At 36.6% G+C, this 19,880-nt stretch overlaps 1 pseudogene; it reads right to left on the minus strand.

Moving 5' to 3' along the window:
* Window positions 1-16,577: 16,577 nt before the first annotated feature.
* LOC112307182 (glyceraldehyde-3-phosphate dehydrogenase-like) lies at window positions 16,578-17,566 on the minus strand (annotated as a pseudogene).
* Between the last annotated feature and the right edge of the window lie 2,314 nt (window positions 17,567-19,880).

The following is a 19,880-nucleotide window of genomic DNA, read 5'->3' on the forward strand; positions in this document are numbered from 1 at the left end:
TATGATCACACAGTTCATAAGAAGGCAGATAGTCTTTGAAATATAAAAAGCGATGCATAAATTTAATGAGCCTAAAGGAAATGCCCATTAATGATAAGAAATGACACTTTTTTAACCTTTCAACTTGAAAAGAAGAACACTGTTTCAGTAGGCCCTGCTGTTAGGGCTGTGTGGAAGCCCGGGTCATTCATTTCTAGAGCCAGTGTGCATCAGCAGCTTTTATCAGGAGCAATTTGATGACATCTACAGAAATTATAAGTGCATATATTTTGATCCAGGTATTTTACTTCTACAAAGTTTTCCATGGATATACTTGTATTTGAAATAATATAAATACTAGATTATTAACTACAAGAAAAAAAGTGGTTTTTTTTTTAAGAATCCAATGTTCATTAACAGGGAGCTATTGAAATTATGCTGCATCCCTATAAATGCAACACTATGCAAATGTAAAAAATGAGAAAGCACTTAATGTGAGAAAGATTTATTAAGTGAAAAGGTCAGAGTCTCGAATAGCATGTATAGAATACTACTTTTTGTGAAAATGGGGAAATGAGAAAGTGTATTCATATTTGCTTGTTTGTACATAAATAAGTTGCTAGTATTTGCTCTCTACAGGGCAGAGGTAATGGGGAATAAGGGTACAGACAGGTTTTTTTCTCTCCTGCTCCCTCCAAAAAATCAAACAAATGAAAAACACCGAAGATTGGAAATTCATTGAAAAGTCTGGCCCAGCCAAGCCACTTTTCTGCTTCCTACCACCACTGCCACCACCCTACACACCCACTTAGAAACAGAACCACAGAGTAGAGTGATCCAAGTAACTGGTGCTTAGATTTCATGCCTTCCCACACTGTGAACAAGATTGAAATGTCACCACGCTGTCCAAAAACATTTCCTGGAATGTATATGTTTGATATATGAAGAATATGTATAGTTTGGCACCCTGATGAGATTAGGACAAGAGGTCTCGCCAAGATTAGTGATCACTGGATCTGCAGCATACACAGACCCGAGCGACGGTGAATCAGGACATGCTACCTGGGCATCGATGGCAGGACAGCCCAGTGGACAGGCTCTAAATCTCTATGGTGAAGGAGAAAGACACAGCTAGGCCAACACTTCCACTTGTCGCAACCAATATGAAAGCAACAGCTGTCCTGTACTCTACACCAGACCAGCCATCAGCTAAACCCCACTTAATGACCCAAGTCAACACTGTGTGGGGCAAAAGAATCACTCAGCCAAGCCTGACCCAAATGCCTGGCCCCCAAAGTTTGAAGGTATAATAAAGTGTGTGCTATTTTAAGATACTAAGTGTTGGGTAATGTGTTATTTAGCAATATATATCAGGAACGATACTCAAAATCAACAAAACAGAAGATATATTTTTTAAATGCTTAAATTGTTTTGACCTTCCATCCTCAAACAAGCAAAAAACCATTTCCTAACAAAGGGCAATTTAACTAAGTTCAAATTTTATCTTCCTATGTTTTGTCACTAGTCAACCTACACACACAATGAGGCTAGTATGTCTCGTATCAATTGAACACTATATTTTCCTAGCACAAAGAAAACTAGAGATTTTAAAAATTTTGAAATTATATCCACAGTGTTTGAATAGTTATTCATATCATGACAATATCAAGGATCTACAGTGAACATATTTTATTAGACATCAACCATCAACCACCTAAATAATGATAATTTTTTTTCTGTTACTCTCGTCCCTTTTCATTTTCAGTCCATAAATTCAGCATTCCTAAGTCTGATGATTTGGCAGGCCTCTGGCAGCCTGACTAGACCCTTTAATAACTTCTACTCGCTAAGAACAGCAGTGCTGAGATGGGCCTGCCTAGAGAAGGACTGTTTAATATTAGCTTTCCATCTCAGTCCAGAGGTGTGACCGAGACTCTGAGCTACCTTGCTTTAGGCCTGCTGGCAAGAGAAAACCTGTTTAATTACCTGCCCCAGCTGTACTTACTAAGTGGAATGATTATTATTAAATCTGTCTCTCTATTTCACAGTTTCAGCATACTCTTCAAATCTATGCCAAGAGGAAGGGAGCACATAGATTCTGTAGGAATAGTCAGGACTGAAATCCTCATCACAGCAGGTGTCTTAAGAGCATTGTTGCCTAGGGCTCAGCTAACCCTCTGTCCTCTAATATAAAAATGGAGGGTTCTTAGATGCTCTGCCAGCTTTGTAACTGAATGTAACCTGTCATCATTTATCCACATTATTGTCCAGTTCGTGTTCAAAGGAAGATAATTCTTGGCCTTTTCTTACTTTACCTGCCGAAGGATAATTTGTGTCCTTCACTCTGAAGTCCAAAGCCATGACAAAACCACAAACTTGTATTGCTCCAGTTTGCAAATTCCTTCCATCGTGTCTCAGAGTTCATTGCTAGCCTACCATTAATAGCAGAGGGAACTGAGACCCCAGAGCAGACTGAACGGCCTGCTTCCCCTGTACAGTAGTTCCTGCTATATCGTAAAAAAGTAATGCAAGCTGTGGTTCTCTCCCACAGTATATTATGCTTATAATACTATAAAAATACTGGTCAAGTCATTAATTTTTTTATTAAAATAGAGTTTCTAAGAATGCAATGTGTTTATTTTGTAGTTCACCAGCGTCTGCACACCCCTCAAAGCACCAAAGTTTGAGAAGTACAGTCTAATGTTCACTCTTGCTTTTCTAAAAACAGTTGTCTTTCATAGAAGTTCTTTGTTGTCTAATTTCATAACATATCTCTTTTTGGTATTACTTATCTATTTTATAAGTCCTGGTAAATTAAATCTCATTCTGGCCTGTAATATAGTATTTGGACTTTAATATAGTATTTGTTAAATTCTGCAACCAGAAAGTAAACTAGCTTTTGCATTAACTCCACTTGTATCAATGATTATGCATCTTAACCTAAGTACCAGTTTAAATAATAGTTAATATTTAGTAATTAAAATTCATTTATGTTTTGAATTTTAAATCATGAAGTTAGTGCCTCAATGTGGCAAGTCTTAGGTTAATTGAACACAGTAGGCTGTGAGAGTATGGCAGAGGAGTTCCGTCTATCCCTCCTGTCATGGGTAATAGACAGAATTTGGTGCGATAAATAGTGTCATATGTAAGTGCAAATCATAAAGACAGAGACTTCATCAATAAGCATTTATGTGGCTAGTAAGGGAAGCACTACACACTTCCCTCACCCCCCCAAACCCTCAGGTTTTCAGTACAAATAATGCATTGTCATTTGGAATATCAAAAATCCTGCTCGACTACTCATGTCATCTTGAGTAAGTCTCAGAGATTCTATCAACACTGAATAAAATACAGTGATCTAGCCATGTCTTTATACTCGCTCTTTACTGAGAGGCATACACCAGTACTTTCGTCCAGCTGTACGAAACGCCGCAGAGCTGTTGTATGCTCTCGGGGAGCTACATCATGGAACGTGAGGAGCAGTGTGAAGAAAGAAAAACACTCTGGATTTAGAGTCCATTCTGAGCCTGATTCTGTCTCTGAAGCTCATTTTTATGTTGCCTGAGACTCATCATTTCACTCATTGTTTTTGCTTGTTATTTATCTCGTCCCTTTTTTTGTATGAGTCTCTGTAATAAAAACGCCTGGTTCTCCTGTTCATAGGGAGGCATTTTTCTGTCCATTGGCCAGCCTACCAGCATCTTTGTTTTTGTGTTTTTTTAAAGGTGTAATTGAGATAGAACTTTATATTAGTTCCAGTTGTATAACATAATTCTTTTATATTTGCATATATTATAAATTTTTCACTACAGTAAATCTACTTAACATCTGTCCCCATACATAGTTACAAGATTTTTTCTTTGTGATGAGAACCTTTAGCAACTTCCAAATATGCAACAATACTAACTAGAGTCATTACGCTATGCATCACATCCCTGTGACTTACTTATTTTATAACTTGAAGTGTGTACCTTTTCATTTTACTCTTCTTGATATCATTTCTTCATCTATAAAACATAGGGTTTGTTCTAGAATGATCATTTGAAAATTCTTTTGAAAGCTTAAAATTCAAAAAGTCATTAAAAGTTTATTGTATTCTTGAATGGTTGTTAGGATTAAGGTACTGAATTATTTTAATATATGCAGGTTGAGCACGGGGCTTGGAACAGGGCAAGTGATTGCCAAGTGAGTGCTCTGAACATTTTCCTCTGGCCAAGCTCAGCCTGTCTTATGCTACATAACTTCACACCAGAACAGGGTGGCCTTACCTTAGGTTTTATTATAATTTTTTCTACTAGTTGTCATCAATATTTGTATTCCTTTCTCTCTGGGCATGCTGAAGTTTACATTTATCAATCTTCTGTGAAAATTATAAGTAGAACAGGGATGGGTCACTGGTTCTGACCAATGAAATGTGAGCAGAAGAAAAGTGTGTCCCTTCTTGGCTGAAGTGAGAGATGTCTGTGCCCATTACTGCAGGCTAGCCTCCCTCTGCTGCTGGGACAGGGCTCGGGTGATGGAAGTATAAAAGGGCAGTGCCTGTTGCAGTAGGAACCCTGTGTGCTTGTGCAGAGCAGGGATACCTCACAATCCCCAGGGTATGTACCATGAACAAGAAATAAACTTGCTGTTGGGCCACAGAAAGTTTTGGTTGTTTTGACTGCAGCATAATAGCCTACCCTGAGTAACATACTGTGTGCCCTAGAATAAATTCACACATCCTGAGGGCTATATTTAGCCCTGACTTTCTCAATCCACTCAGATACAGTTATTTATTTCCTTCCACTCCATCTCATCATTAAACCACAAACCAGTTTGGTTAATAATTGCTATCTTTACCTCCTAAATCTCTCCCATGCCTGCCCCATCCTCTCCGGTCATACCATTACACCCCTCAAGCAGGCCTTCAGCTGCTCTCACCAGGTTATTTCGATAGCACCCCTAACTGGTGTCATGACCTCCAGATTACTCCACTCAGATCTCTTTACCTTTGATTAAATACAAAATGCAACTTTGCTTTATCGGTCTCCTTTTAACTATACTTCAAATGCCAGGAGTCTCAGCCCACTGGCGGGACATACAAGTCTTCCATGACTTGGGCTGTTCATCATTCCATTGCCTACCTTTCTTTGGTTGCTAAGCTCACCTAGTGAATACTGAGCTCATGTCTAGTAAATGCTGATGCACACCTCTCTGACATCGCTCATGCTACTCTACTTACCTACAGCAACCTCCCACTCACTCCTCACCTGATTTATTTCTACTCATTTTTTAGATTCAGTTATAAACCTCTTCCCTGAAATCCCAGGCCACGTTGAACCCTTCTGTTAGCTACTCCTACTCACTGTATACCCCTAAGCTTGTTATCTTACTATAATGAAACTATTTGTGGGACTTTATTTTTTGACTACTAGATCCAGATTACCCAAAGGCAACAATACGTGTGACATTATCTTTGTATTTCTCACCTGCCTTGGCAATGCCTGCCACTGCTCTGTCAATGTCAGTGGAATATTCCTGGCTGTGAGGGTCACCGTTCTTAATGCCCAAAACTCCCATGCTTTCCCCTCTGATTCATCCTTTTTTGTCCCTTTTTGTCATCCCATTGCCTCCTCACACAACCATCCTTCTGAAGGGTCTTCTGTTTCAGTTTGCCTGCCAAGACAGAAGCCAGGCCACAAGTCAAGTCCCCTAGACATGGACTGTCCCTGTCCTGTTTTTGTCATTTCCTTTTTTCAGAGGTGAGCTCCGTTTCACATGTACCCTGCTAAGAGGAGGGTTCTCACCAGAAACAAACTGATTACTTGTGATTCATTATGTAGCCTTCTTTCTGATGTCAGCTTGAGACAGGACATTAAAGAGCTAGGAAAATTCCTTGGCAAGCAGATATGAAAACTGAGACAGATCGTTGAGTTAAACTGGTTGTATCCAGCACCCTGACCCACCTGCCTCCTTATCCCTTGCATGACCACTCCCATAAGCATTAAGCCCTCAGGACAATGAGGTTTGGGTCAGCATCACATATTCTTAGGAACAAGGCCACCATGTGTCTGTTGACCACAGAGACAGAGTTTTGGTCAACATAGAGATAATATCTAGGCCTCAGTTATCTTTCAGCTCCAGGCCAAGGAAAGCAGCAATGCCATGGCTGGCATCAGAACCAGATGCAATGACCAATGACCCCCTACCCTAGCACCAGCCAATCAGTAGGGACCATGACTCTGACCCTAGATGCTCACTTTGATGAATCAGCTTATTAAAGGAAACACCTAGAAAACTGATGAATATTCTATTGCAATCCTTCCATGAGACCTCCCCAAAAATTCCTGCCTTTGGAAAACAAATAAATAGTGAGCTCTCTCTCCCTCTCTCTCTCTCTCCCTCTCTCTCTCTTTCTCTCTTCCTCTCTCTCTTTCTCTCTATCTCTTTCTAAAGGATGCCCTCACCTCCTTTCTCCAGGACTATATTTTTGTTTTCTTTCTCCTAAACTCTAGTGAACCCCACAAGACTTGCAACCAGAGGAGCATCAGGCAGTGGCAGCTCATCCCAGACTAACCGCCTGAACCTGTCTCCACCTGTCTCCACAGTGCCTTCTTTTGCCTCTATAACTTGTTTCCTGAGTCCATGCAGCCCAGCTGGCTCACTTCTTCTGTCTCTGTGACTTTCTATCTAATAGGCCAAGGGAGCTCTCTGAGCACCCTGCTTGAATCTTCTCTTTAAAAGTGCATTTTCACTTTCCATGATAAATAAACTTCCTCTTGCATTAGAGTTCTTGGCTCTGAATTCTTTCTTTGCCAAACTCAAGAACCAAAAGCCAACATTGCCAGTAACAAAGTTACTCCCCTTTCCTTAGAAATTTCCTGCCCAACTCTACCTTGCTATATTAAACTTTTCGTATTTAGTTCTAACCCAAGTCAGGCCAAAAGGGCCATAGTTCTCTCTTCCACCTTTCAAAGGGACTAACTCCTCTGTAGCAGAAACAACCATTTTGGAGCATTTGCTCTTGCCTCTGCAATTTACAAAATACTTTAGCATGTTAGAGCTCAGTTTTAAAAGGTCTTTTTATTTTTGGAGGGAGAAGCAATTAAAGAAAAAAGTGACAGTTCTTATTGAAGTGGTAGGTGACATGTGATATGGTCCAGAATAAAGGCAAAATAGTTTGAAGCACCAAGATACCAGTGCATAAAGAAGCTTGTATTGTACTTTTTCAAATTAAAGTCCTTTTAATTTGGATACAATCATGATTTTAGTTATTCCACACTAAAATTTTTCCAAAGGGAAATGGGAATTTTATCACTGACATAACTTTATAATTAAAATACATTCATAATTAATTTTATAATTATGGTTCATATCATTGGTATATGAACCATATTAGTATATGGTTCATATACCAATAGCAGTCACCATTGCCTCTGTTCAAAAGGTCTGCCATGTTCCTAAGGATCACTAAGTATATTGTTGATTGTCACATCCCTTGTTTTAGAAGTCTACTGGAAAAGCTAACCCATTCTTCACCTGCACCATTGATCAGCAACCATTCACAAAAGATGAAGCACAATTTAACCCCACTAGGCCAGTACAGGAATCACAAAAGCAGATATAAAAGCCCCAATTTCATGAGTGAGTGACATACAGGTCTGAAAAGGGCCCCACACATTGTTGAATGCTTTGTTGTCAACCTCTCAAAACTCTAACTATTTCTGAAAATTGGGGCCTGCATTTTTGTTGTGTGCTGGGTCCCACAATTATGTAGCTGGTCCTGGCTCCATCCCTGGTTATGAGTTTCTCATGAAACTTTTCATTAAGATGCCATTGACCATTCACATATAGTCAGATCCACATGGATGTGATCCTGGGACACATGTGAAAAGTGAGAGTTAATTCTTCCTTAACTGTATTTCTTGATCTTTCCAAATCATCTAGGAATAAAGCTAGCCAAAAAAAAAAAAATGTACTCACAACCTGGAAAACATAGCTGTGCTTATCAATATAATCTATGCTAAATATTTAGCTTTATGTGTGTCAGAGAGGAAAACTAGATTCTTGGCTGATACTCCCCTGTAATAAAAGACAGATTAACAGGAGAAAAACAAAGTTTAATTACATATATACTTCCTGTATACAGAGAGAGACCCAGGGAAACTGAGTAACTCCAGGAAATGGCCCAGGCCACCACCTTCAATGTCATCTGCTGCTTAAAAGGAGAAGAGAAAGATACTGGGCAGGAAGGCCATTCAAGGGAGGTTACCAGGAAAAGCACAGTAAACAAAGGTAAGATTGTTATGCAGACTTAAACCCAAGCCTTCTTCATTGATAAGAATTCCTAGATATTTACCTAGTCATCCAGCTCTTCCAAGTACTTAGGAGACACCCTTACAAACTGAGATTCCCCTTGTCATTGTAACTGTTTCTTCTGAAATGGGAACTTCTACTAGGCTTTCAGAACTTTTCCTGTACCTGCTGTTTCTTTAAAATAACCAGCCTAAAAGTAATCAATATGCCAAAGAGACATTTTAGGGGAAAAGTTCTGGGCCCTTTCATGTGCTATTAATAGCTTTGGTTAATAAAAAGACCACTTCTAATCTCAAAGTCTCCTCCCTCTTGGAAAACTATAGATGAAAAAGTAAACTATTCTCTTCACAACAGTTTGTGTGCTCCTCTTTGTAATCCAAACTGGAAGAAGTGTTGGTAAAACTTTAGTTATCATACCAGTATACACTTAAATTAGGATTGTATTTTTTCCAGTTCATCTAACAGCACCCCAGTTAAGAATCATTGCATTATAAAGAGCTGTACTTTGTTTACAATTAATTCATTGAGCTTTCCTTTCAGTAGCCTTGATCAGAACAATTTCATTTGTTATTCATGCTTATTTGCATAAATACTCCACAGCCTTTTACTATTGAAGGACACTTAAAATGAAGGGCAACATTTGCTTCTCTCCTCTTCTATGGAATTCCTTATTTCATGTTTTATTTGAAGGGGGTTGTTATGATCAGCAGACAGGAGCTAGTGAAAACATAATGTTAAGTCCTAAATGATCATCATTTTCAGTCTTTTAATGGTTGCTAGCTTTAATTGATTTGTCTCCAGTGAGAACCGAACTGTTATGTCTGAAGAGAAGCTTCCTTTAATCTCTTTTACATTCTGAGGATCTAGGCATAATTAATAAATTGCTTTTAAAAATGATACTACTAACCCATTCATTTATTCATACAGTCACTTACTCGAAAAGCACTCGTTAGATATCTGCTATGTGCAAAACTGTCCTTAGGCATCAGAGATAAAAAAGGTTGGGGAAAACAGACATTATCTGTAACCTAGAACATAAAGTCTAGTGGAAAAGATAGCATTTTAAAAAGTAATCATAAGAACAGAGGCAGATAGCACCTGTGGCAAATATATGAAAGAGAGGTAACCAGAGTTAGGAAATGTGGAGGAAGTCAAATGGGTTCAAAAATAATATATGTGAGTGATGAGCTGAAAATGTAGTGTACAAAGAGCAATGACATTTATTTATATCAGTAAAAAACATTTTAAAAATATATTTTCAAAGAATATATCTCCAAAGGTAGTCAAAATCAAGGACACCTAGGAATATTTCTTTTAAAAAATAGCAAGAAATATATGGAAGAATTTATTAGTAGATTTAAGAACATAACAAAACTTTAAAATTTTACAGACACTAAAAACTCGGTATCAAAATGACATCAATTTTCCACAAATTATTCTCTAAATTGAATGCAATTTTCATTAATATTCAAAATGAGGTTTTCATTGAATTTAATAACCTAACACAAAATTCATATGAAATAATAAAGGGCCAAGAATAGTGAAAATATTATTGAATAAAAAGAAAACTTAGTCTACAAAATATCAAAACTTATTTTATTTAATAAGTTATAATATTGATATAGGAATAAAAATAAATACAATCTAGCATAGTATTCATGATATATGACAAATTTGATATTGTAAATCAGTGGGGGGAAGTACAGACAACTTAATAGATGATGCTTAGACATTTGATTAATCATTATAAAATTAAAAATATGTCTCTACTTTGTATAATATAAAACATACATTTTAGGTATAAATACAACATGAAAGTACAATAAATATGGAAAACTGTAACATTTTTGAGAAGAATATATGAGTATTCTTATAATCTGGACAAGAAGCAGAAAATGAAATCTATAAAGAAACTGCTAAATTAAATAATATTAAAATTAAAATTTTCTGTTTAATAAATATAAGCTAAGTTAACAGACAGGTGACATACAGAGAGAAGCTATTTGAAAAACATGTAATGACAACATTTTAAAATCTAGAGATAAAATATTTCTATAAATTAATAAGAAAAAAAATGACCCATACAACTTTGGATAAAAATGAATAGACAATTCACACATACACAAAAGAAGAGAAATAAAAGAAGTGAAAATAAAATTAGCCAAAGTAAAAGAAAGAAAAAGAAAAAAAAAGAGTAAAGAAAAATAAATAAAAGAATGAATGAAAACAAAAAGGAAGAAAAGAAAAAGCCAACAAAAATGTGAAAAATACTCAACTTCATTAGTTATCAGGGGAATGGAAGTGAAAATGTATAGCAAATGTTGACATGACCAAGTTTTGGAAAGCAAGTAAAACCTTGGGAAATTCCATGTACCATGGTTGCAGGATGGGTTGATAAATCTATTTAGAGAAACATTTTTGGAAAATGTTCATTAAACTTTTACTTATAATATGATAAAGGAGATAATGGGAAGATGCATAATTAAATTACAGCATAATCACAAAAATATATATAGGCATTAAAGTAAAAAAACTAGGCCAACATGGATAAGTCTACAAAAAACATAATGTTGCTAAAGTAAGAGAAATTATGTGAGCCATATGCATCCATTTATATGAATTTTAAAAAATAGAAAAAATATATACACATATATGCCCATGGGCCCACACACACTCACAGTTTCCTCACTATCCACACTCTTTCTGTTCAAACATAGAAACTGATGGATTCAGGTAAATTTTTGCATAAATCTCTCTTTGTCTCAATTGTCACTATTTTCCACTTCAAACTCTAGAACCAAATAGATTCAGATAATTTGATGTTCTTTTTCTCCCTAACCCTCTACCCAGACTTATATTACCCAAATTTAGATAAAGGTTGTAATTATATAGGGAGGGAAAGTTTTAGTATAAAATTATTCATGGAAATGTACCAGATTCAATATAGTGGTTGATTTGGGACAATGAAGGAGATAATGAAAGAATAGCTACACATGTTACTTACAATGTTTCTGTAATACACTCAATGTTTAAAATAATTCTGAAATAAATTTCATAAAATATTTAATTTGTTAAACAATGTCAAGACAATAATATTCTGTGTGTTTTTTCCTAATGTTTGAAATAATTCAGAATTTGAAAACGATTTTAAAAAATTAAGATACAAAGTGAGTTAAGGACATTTCAGATCTGGCTGGTGTGGCTCAGTGGACTGAGCTCCAACCTGAGAACTGAAAGGTTGCTGGTTTATTGCCAGAAAGAACAGGTCCCCTTTTGGGGGTGTGTAAGAGGCTAAAGATCAATCGATGTATCTGTTGTGCATCGGTGTTCTTCTCCCTCCCTTCTCCCCTCTCTCTAAACGTAAATAAATAAATCATTTTATTAAAAAAGAACATTTCAGATGGAGTATGCATAGACAAAGATCTGAGGGAGAATGGAACATGATACATGCAAGAAAGTCGACCAATTCCTACGCTCTAAAGTAGAGGGACCCAGAGAGGTAGGAATGTGTAGGGGCTGCTGCACAGAGTCTCTGGGACCATTGAGATCTGGTGGTTTCATTCTAAGAGCAAAAAGAAGCTAATAGATAATATCAGATATGTGTGTAAGGGGTATTAAGGTGGTGACAAGGTAGACATTTTGAAAAAGATTTAATTTAGTTGCGGTGTGGAAAATGAATTGAAGTGGAGCCATTGGATGTGGGTGGGCATTTGGAAGGCCTTGCAGTACTCCAGATGATTAAGAAAAATAATAAGAAAAATGACAACTATAGCAGAAAAAACTGAATAATATATAGATGTCAAGCCTGACACACTAATGTATTCACTGGAAGATGGAGGGGACTGCAGAAAATAAATGGTCTGATCCATACACTTGATGATTCCTGCATCTAAAATTGGAAATTACTACAAGAATAGCTGCTGGAACACATTTTCAGTCCCCTAATATCAAAGAAAAAGATAATAGTGTAAGGTAGTGCCTCCACATAGATAATTTAAACCAAAAAGTGTCAGCTGATACTCATAGTTTTATTTAGATTTCCATGTACTCCAAAGCAGATTTTTAAAAATCTGATTTTTACAGGGGCTGGATCTCATCATTCGTGTTCCAGTTCAAATCACCTCTTTGTACACATTAAACTTACACACTGATGTATGTCAATTATTTCTCAGTAAAACGGAAAATAGAAGACTGAAAAAAAAACACCTTCTCTAAGAGATCTTCTTTGATTATTCCTCTCTGAAATCATCACATATGTTTATCTTGCTGATTATTTCTATTAGAGTATTAGTTCCATGAGAGCAAGAAATTTATGTGTTTTATGTGTCCTGCCTGATCACCTGGAACACTACTGGGTGCAAAGTAAGTGTTAAATAAATAATAGTTAAATCTGTGAGAATAATTTCATAGACACAAGAGGAGAGAGCACAATGGAGAGAAGACCTTTGTTTCTTCATGCTCCTAAATTTGTATAAAAAATAAAAAAACAGAAACACATGCTAAGTAATAACTTTCAATATATTTATAGCATTCTTTCCTGAAAAGAGCTCACAGTCATTTTCAGACTTGTCAGCCTTATTATCCATTACACATCAATGTGTACATTGGCATTCAGTCTGGAAATTCCATATGCATGTAGTCCATCTCATAAATTTTGTTGTCATGCTTTACAATTAATAAATATTTACTACCACCATTGTCTACTTCGAATTCGGAGGTGCATATTTAAGGCTCCTCAGGAGACATAAATATTTCATGTTAAGCATTCTATGTGACAAGTACAAAATATAACAACAAAATTCAACGGGTGGAGCACATTTCACATAATCAATCATGTACTAAGACAAGTGCTACAAAAGAAATGGATGAGTTCACCATTTCTGGGTCAAATATAATTGCCACCATGCACTTCAATATTTGATATTGAATAGAAAATGAATTGAATAGAAATGTTCATGAAAACCATATTTAAATAAATATAATGTATATGAAAAACTATTGTTATAATATATATAGAGAGAGAGAGAATGATTTTATGAAAAAGTGGGATTGATGAAATTAGGTATATGAGTATAAGCATACATTCACAGACTCCCTACTGGTAAGTAAAAGCCCCAAGCTGGCAGGTTTCTTGATGCATTTGTCAGAAGGAAATGTGCTACAATAAAAAATAACCCAAAAAGCTCAGTAGTTTAAGACAACAAACATTTATTCTTTGTATATGTAAACTTTATTTGGGTTCAGGTCACTTCCCTGGCATCTGTCCACTATGCTGTGACTCAAATAGTTTAATCCTGAGATTCTACATCCCAGTTTATAATGTCCACCACCACCAGAGGCAAGGAATCGAAGACACCAGCTAAGCACTCAAAGGCTTTTAATTTAATTACTCTAGTAGTGGCACACATCATGTTAACATACCATTTATTGGCCAGAACTAATTACATAGTCCTACCTAACTGCAAGGTATTGCAGAGTGTAATTTTGTGTACCCAGGGAGAAGTGACAACAGCAGTTAATTTTTTTTAACTCTAAAACTCTTCATAATTAGCATAATAACATATTACAAATCTATCATAGATTAAGAAAAATAGACTCTCCATCAAAAAGTATATATTCTGTATAATCACAGTTAATTATCATTCAAGAGTTTTCAGAATACAGACAGCAAGAAATAGTCATAACATCTAATTTGATGTATGATAGAATTTAGTTGGCAGATGTGAGAATTACTTTTCAAAAGAACATTTGGTCAGCATCGAATTGTAACCAAATAAGCAGGCTTTTACTTTGTGGCACAACTAAATCTATCTTCCAACAAAAATTTTTAACATCACCCAATGAGACCAAGAGGAAATTAGTACAATATGGAAAGACAATCAAGAAAAAGATCTTTTGTTTCAGAGAAAGAACTCAAATTGTCATCACATTACTCTAGGATACTAAAGATTAGACATGTCTCTATTTTCAACATTCTTCTCTCTCTCTCTCTCTCTCTCTCTGTCAATAATCAGACAGTGGTATATTTTGGAATGTCTGGAAGCTGGAGTGAGGAAAGGAGCAAAAAACAATGTAAAGATGATTATGTGACATAGGCTTCAGCTGAGGGGACAAATAAAGGAAGCATTTATCTATCTGCTGGCTCTTGTCTTTCACTGATAAAGTATCGCCCTATGGGTTCTTAACTCTCCCACATTTCCTAATGCATAAGGATCAAGCAATTCACGCAGGCCTCCCCGCTGAGCATCTCTAGGTCAGGAGGTGAAAGGTTCAGGGGATGCAAATAACGTAAAGTAGAGTCAAGTTAACCTGTGCAAAGCTTGTCAAAGACTGCACAGAACCAACTCAACTTAGCTGAAATGGAGGGTAAAATCAAGAGGCACAGAGCTGTTCAGAGGCCTAGTACTTTCCAGTGGTTAAGGTGTTCACAGTGAAGATTAATTTTCACTATGTAGTCACCCTGTCAATATTTCTTTTGCTTCCTCTACAGTGGATCAAGCTGTATCCTATATATATCCAGACCTGTATAACAATAATCTAATAAGGCATTAATTAAAATATTCCTTTAAGACAATAAATGGCCACCTCTGGCAGAGAGCCCACCTCTGCTCCAAACTGGACCAGCCATTCTGGAAAAGACAATAATAAACCAATCAGTACAGGTAAAACAAAATGTTTTGTTTGCTGGCTGCTGTAACTCATCTATAAAATATGTGGTCCCATGGAAAAATACTGAAAAGACCTCTACCTCTATTTCCTCTGCCTTCGTACCCCCTCCTGTCCCATGCCATGTGGTGAATACATACTGGGCAGGCCAAAAGGATTTATGGGTCAAGGTGTTGGTATCCTACCCCTATCTTTTCTAAATGGTATATCACATTCCATTTTTTAATGTGAAAATTAACCAAGACTAAATATTGACACTCTCAACAACTGCCATAGTGCAGCTAATTCAAGGGTAAAATAACAAAAATTCATGGCTTTGGAGGGTGATTTTGGAGTACAAGTTAATATGGAAAGTATACCTGGGCTACAACTCTGGCCTCAAGTGTTAGTAAGCTGAATATGCAAGTATAGCCTTTCAAGATGAGTATGTATCATGAGAGCATTTGTCTGTCTTCTTTGACCTTCACCTGCCTCACTTACCCAGAAGGATTATAAAGGGTGTCACTCTCCTTACTTTCATGGTGGAAAGTTGTAACAATGGGAAATTGTAACCCACCCCACCATTCTTTTGACATTGTTTCTGTAAGTGCTGACTCTTACTAATATGTAGCTTGTAGATGAACAGCATGTTTGTATAAGAATCCTAGGATCTAACTTCAAAAGATAGACTCCAACCTTCAAGCATTCCAGCTCCAGGATATTTCCTGACCTTCAACCATGGAGCCAGGATGATGTGGAACCAGGATGATATATACAAGACCATCACTTGCCTTATCAGATGGACTGTGCTCCTCTGCACGTAGACAACTTTTCAACCTCCTCCCTTGATCTCTTTGTTCTGTTCCCCTCTCCCTCCTTATAAAAACCTCTGCCTTTACTGAGAGGTGGAGATGGGCTTTGAGAGCCCCCCATTTTCCAGATGGCTGGCATCAGCAAGTAAACCACTTTACATCAAAAAGAAAGAAAGAAAGAAAGAAAGAAAGAAAGAAAGAAAGAAAGAAAGAAAGAAAGAAAGAAAGAAAGAAAGAAAGAAAGAAGATGGAAGGAAGGAAGGAAGGAAGGAAGGAAGGAAGGAGAGAGAGAGAGGGAGGGAGGGAGAGAGAGGAAGGAAGGGAGGGAGGGAGGAAGGAAGGAAGAGAAAGAAAGAAAGAAAGAAAGAAAGAAAGAAAGAAAGAAAGAAAGAAAGAAAGAAAGAAAGAAAGAAAGAAAGAGAGAGAAAGGAAGGAAGGAAAAAAGGAAGGAAGGGAGAGAAAGAGGGACAGAGGGAGGGAGGGAGGAAGAAAAAGAAAGAAGGAAAAGAAAAGAAATAGCAATTATAAAAAATTCTATAAAACAATAATTTTGAGTTATGTTCTTAGCTTATGGGATAATTTGTTCCACTAAGTTAGTAAACTTCTTTCCTCTAAAAATAATGTTAACTAAGCCATGAAAATTGGTCTATTCCCCCATTTTAATACTTTAGGGAGAGTCTCAAAGCATAGAATAAGGGTTTAGCCATTGTATAAAGAGAAATTCCTGGGGGGGGGGTACATTTTTATTTTTTTACCTTTTGACTTCTTCACTTATTTTTCTCATCTCTCATTCCCTGCTTTTGGCAACCGCCAATTTGTTCTCTGTATCTATGAGCTTGGTTTGCTTCATTTTATTTTTATTTTTGTTTGATTTTTAGCTTCTGTAGCAAACTCATTGTCATACCAGGAAATGAGCTTGACAAAGTGGTCATTGAGGGCGATGCAGTCCCAGAATCAAAGATGGAGGAGTGGGTGTCACTGTTAAAGTCACGGGAGACAACCTGGTCTCCAGTATAGCCCAGGATGCCCTTGAGGGGTTTCTCTGATGCCTGCTTCACTACCTTCTTGAGGTCATCGTATTTGGCAGCTTTCTCCAGCTGGCAGGTCAGATCCACAACCAATACATTGGAGGTGGGGACACGGAAGGCCATGCCAGTGAGCTTCCCAGGCAGCTCAGGAATGACCTTTCCCACAACCTTGGCAGCACCAATGGAAGCAGGGATGATGTTCTAGGTAGCCTCTCGGCCATCATGCCACAGCTTGCCAAAGGGGCTGTCCAGGGTCTTCTAGGTGTCAGTGATGGCATAGACTATGATCATGAGCCCCTCCACGATGCCAAAGTTGTCATGGATGACCTTGGCCAGGGGGGCCAAGCAGTTGGTGGTGCAGGAGGCATTGCTGACAATCTTCATGGAGTTGTCATACTTGTCATAGTTTATACCCATCACAAACATGGGGGCATCCTTAGAAGGGGCAGAGAAGATGACCCTCCTGGCTCCACCCTTTGAGTGAGCCCCAGCCTTCTCCATGGTGGTGAAGACACCAGTGGACTCCACAACATATTCAGCACTAGCATCACTCCATTTGATGTTTGCGGGACCTTCCTCCTGGAAGGTGGAGATGGACTTTCCATTGACGACAAGCTGTCCATTCTCAGCCTTGACTGTGCCTTTGAACTTGCCATGAGTAGAATCATACTGGAACATGTAAACCATGTAGTTGAGGTCAATGAAAGGGTCATTGATGGTGACAACATCCACTTTGCCAGAGTAAAAGGCAGCCCTGGTGACCAGGCTCTCAATACGGCCAAATCCATTCACTCTGACCTTCACCATCGTGCCTCAGGGTTGAGGCTGGCACTGTGCAGGAAGACACAGCTGTCTGTCAGTCAGGAGGAGCAGAGAGCCACAAAGTCCATTCTTGTTTTCACAAATGGCAAAATTTTATTCTTATAGCTGAATAATACTTTGTTATATATATCATAACTTCTTTACCCATTCATCCATTGATGGACACTTAGGCTGTTTCCATATCTCTACTATTGTAAATAGTGCTGCAATGAACTTGACTATGCATATGTCTTTTCGAGTTCATATATTTTTATTTTTATTCTCTTCATATAAATAACCAGAAGTGGAAATGCTGGATCATATGCTAACTGTAATTATAATTTTTGTGGAACTTCCATATTGTTTTCCATAGCCATTACACCAATTTACATTTCTACCAACAGTATACACAGATTCCCTTTTCTCCACATTTTCCCTAACACTTGTTATTTCTTGCCTTTTCAATAATAGCCATTATAACAGGTGTGTGGTGATATTTCTTTGTAGTTTTGATTTGCATGTTGCTGTTGATTAATGATATTGAGTATATTTTTATCTACCTGTGGGCCATCTGTGTATCATCTTCAGAAAAATGTCTATTCAGATCTTATGCCCATTTTTAAATTCGATTGGTTTTTGGCTATTGAGTTCGGTGAGTTCTTTATGTATTGTAGATGTTAACCCCTTATTAGGTATATGATTTGCAAAACTTTTCTTCAATTTAATAGTCTGCCTTTTTATTTTGTGGTTTCCTTTGCTGTACAGAAGCTTTATAGTTTGTTGTCCCACTTGTTTATTTTTGCTTTTGGTGCTGTTACTTTTGGTGTGAGATTTAAAAAATCACCAATACCTATGTCTAGGAGCTTATCACCTATGTTTTCTTTGAGGAGTCTCATAGGTTCAGGTCTTATGTTCGAGTCTAACCCTCTTTGAGTTAATTTTTGTGTGTGGCTGTAAGACAGTCATCCAGTTCCACACTTTTGTATGTCACTATTCAGTTTTCTTAACATCGTCTCTTTTACTCTACGGTACTAGAGAGTAAGCATACTTCTATTTTCAACATTATTCTCTTGTTTTTAATGTTATTCCTCTTAAATATGTTCTGACATTATTGAAAATTGGTAACAATTTTTATCAGGAAAATGAATTCTCACAAAATATTTAACATAACTTTTGAGTAGAAAAGTAACTCAAATTGTGGAAATACAAGCAGAAAACAAGTTAAATATTTTTATGCATTTGAATTTGAATTTTTATTTTAGTAAATACTAAAATATACATATTGTTTTAATTATTCCCACTAAGAAATTAATTCTAGGGCAGAATAAAGTATTAATTTTGCAATTTTCCATTTTAAATGTATATTTTTTATAATTTTTTTAAAACTGCCTTTTCTGGACATTTATACTAATTGAATTTATGCCATTTATATTTTAATGCAGAAGGTACTAATGCAATTTATTTTGGCCTTTCTACCTTTTCCAACCCTCATTGTCTGAGTTTGGCTTTATACTATATTCCCAGTAGGCATTATTAAAATAACTATGTTGTCTTAGAAGGAGGTAGTCTGAGTAATATTATTTAAGGAATATTTATCATAAAAGAAAAAAATATGGCAGTTTTAAAAACCACATAATCATCAAATAAAGAAGACAAAATACATAGAAAATAGACAAAAATAAATAAAATAATATAGACAATAAAGTTTAATTGACAATAAGTGTACATATACATCTTTTAATAGAGAATACACAACTTCTCAGTTATATTAAACAGTCATTAACATGTATGACTCATTGGTCACAAAGAAAAAAAACTCACTGAATCAAAAGAATAGAAGATATATGACCATATTACTATATCATGATGCAGTAAGTTCAGAAGTTGATAATGCAACTATAAGTGAATAGTAAGATAAGGCTATAAAACTATTTAAGCAAGTTAATAGTAATGTAATAAAGGTAACATATTTATATACTGTTTCTAAAATCTACTTTAACATCTTCGTAAAAGACCATATTAAAATTTTTAAAAATGAGGGAAAAGTTCTGACTGGTGTGGCTCAGTTAGTCGGGCATCATCCAGCAAAGCAAAAGGTAACTGTTTTGATTCTGGGTCAGGGCACATGCCTAGGTTGTACATTGGGTCCCAGTTGGGGTGCCCATAAGAGGCAATTGATCAATGTTTCTTTCTCACATCTATGTTTCTCTCCCTCTCTCTCCCACCTTTCCCCTGTATCTAAAAAATTAATTAATAATTATTTAAAAATGAGAAAACAACTGGAGATTATTAAAATTGTAAAATATTAGTGTCCATGAAC

This window comes from Desmodus rotundus, chromosome 1 (genome assembly GCF_022682495.2).
Source record: "Desmodus rotundus isolate HL8 chromosome 1, HLdesRot8A.1, whole genome shotgun sequence".
In the NCBI taxonomy this organism is placed as follows: domain Eukaryota; kingdom Metazoa; phylum Chordata; class Mammalia; order Chiroptera; family Phyllostomidae; genus Desmodus; species Desmodus rotundus.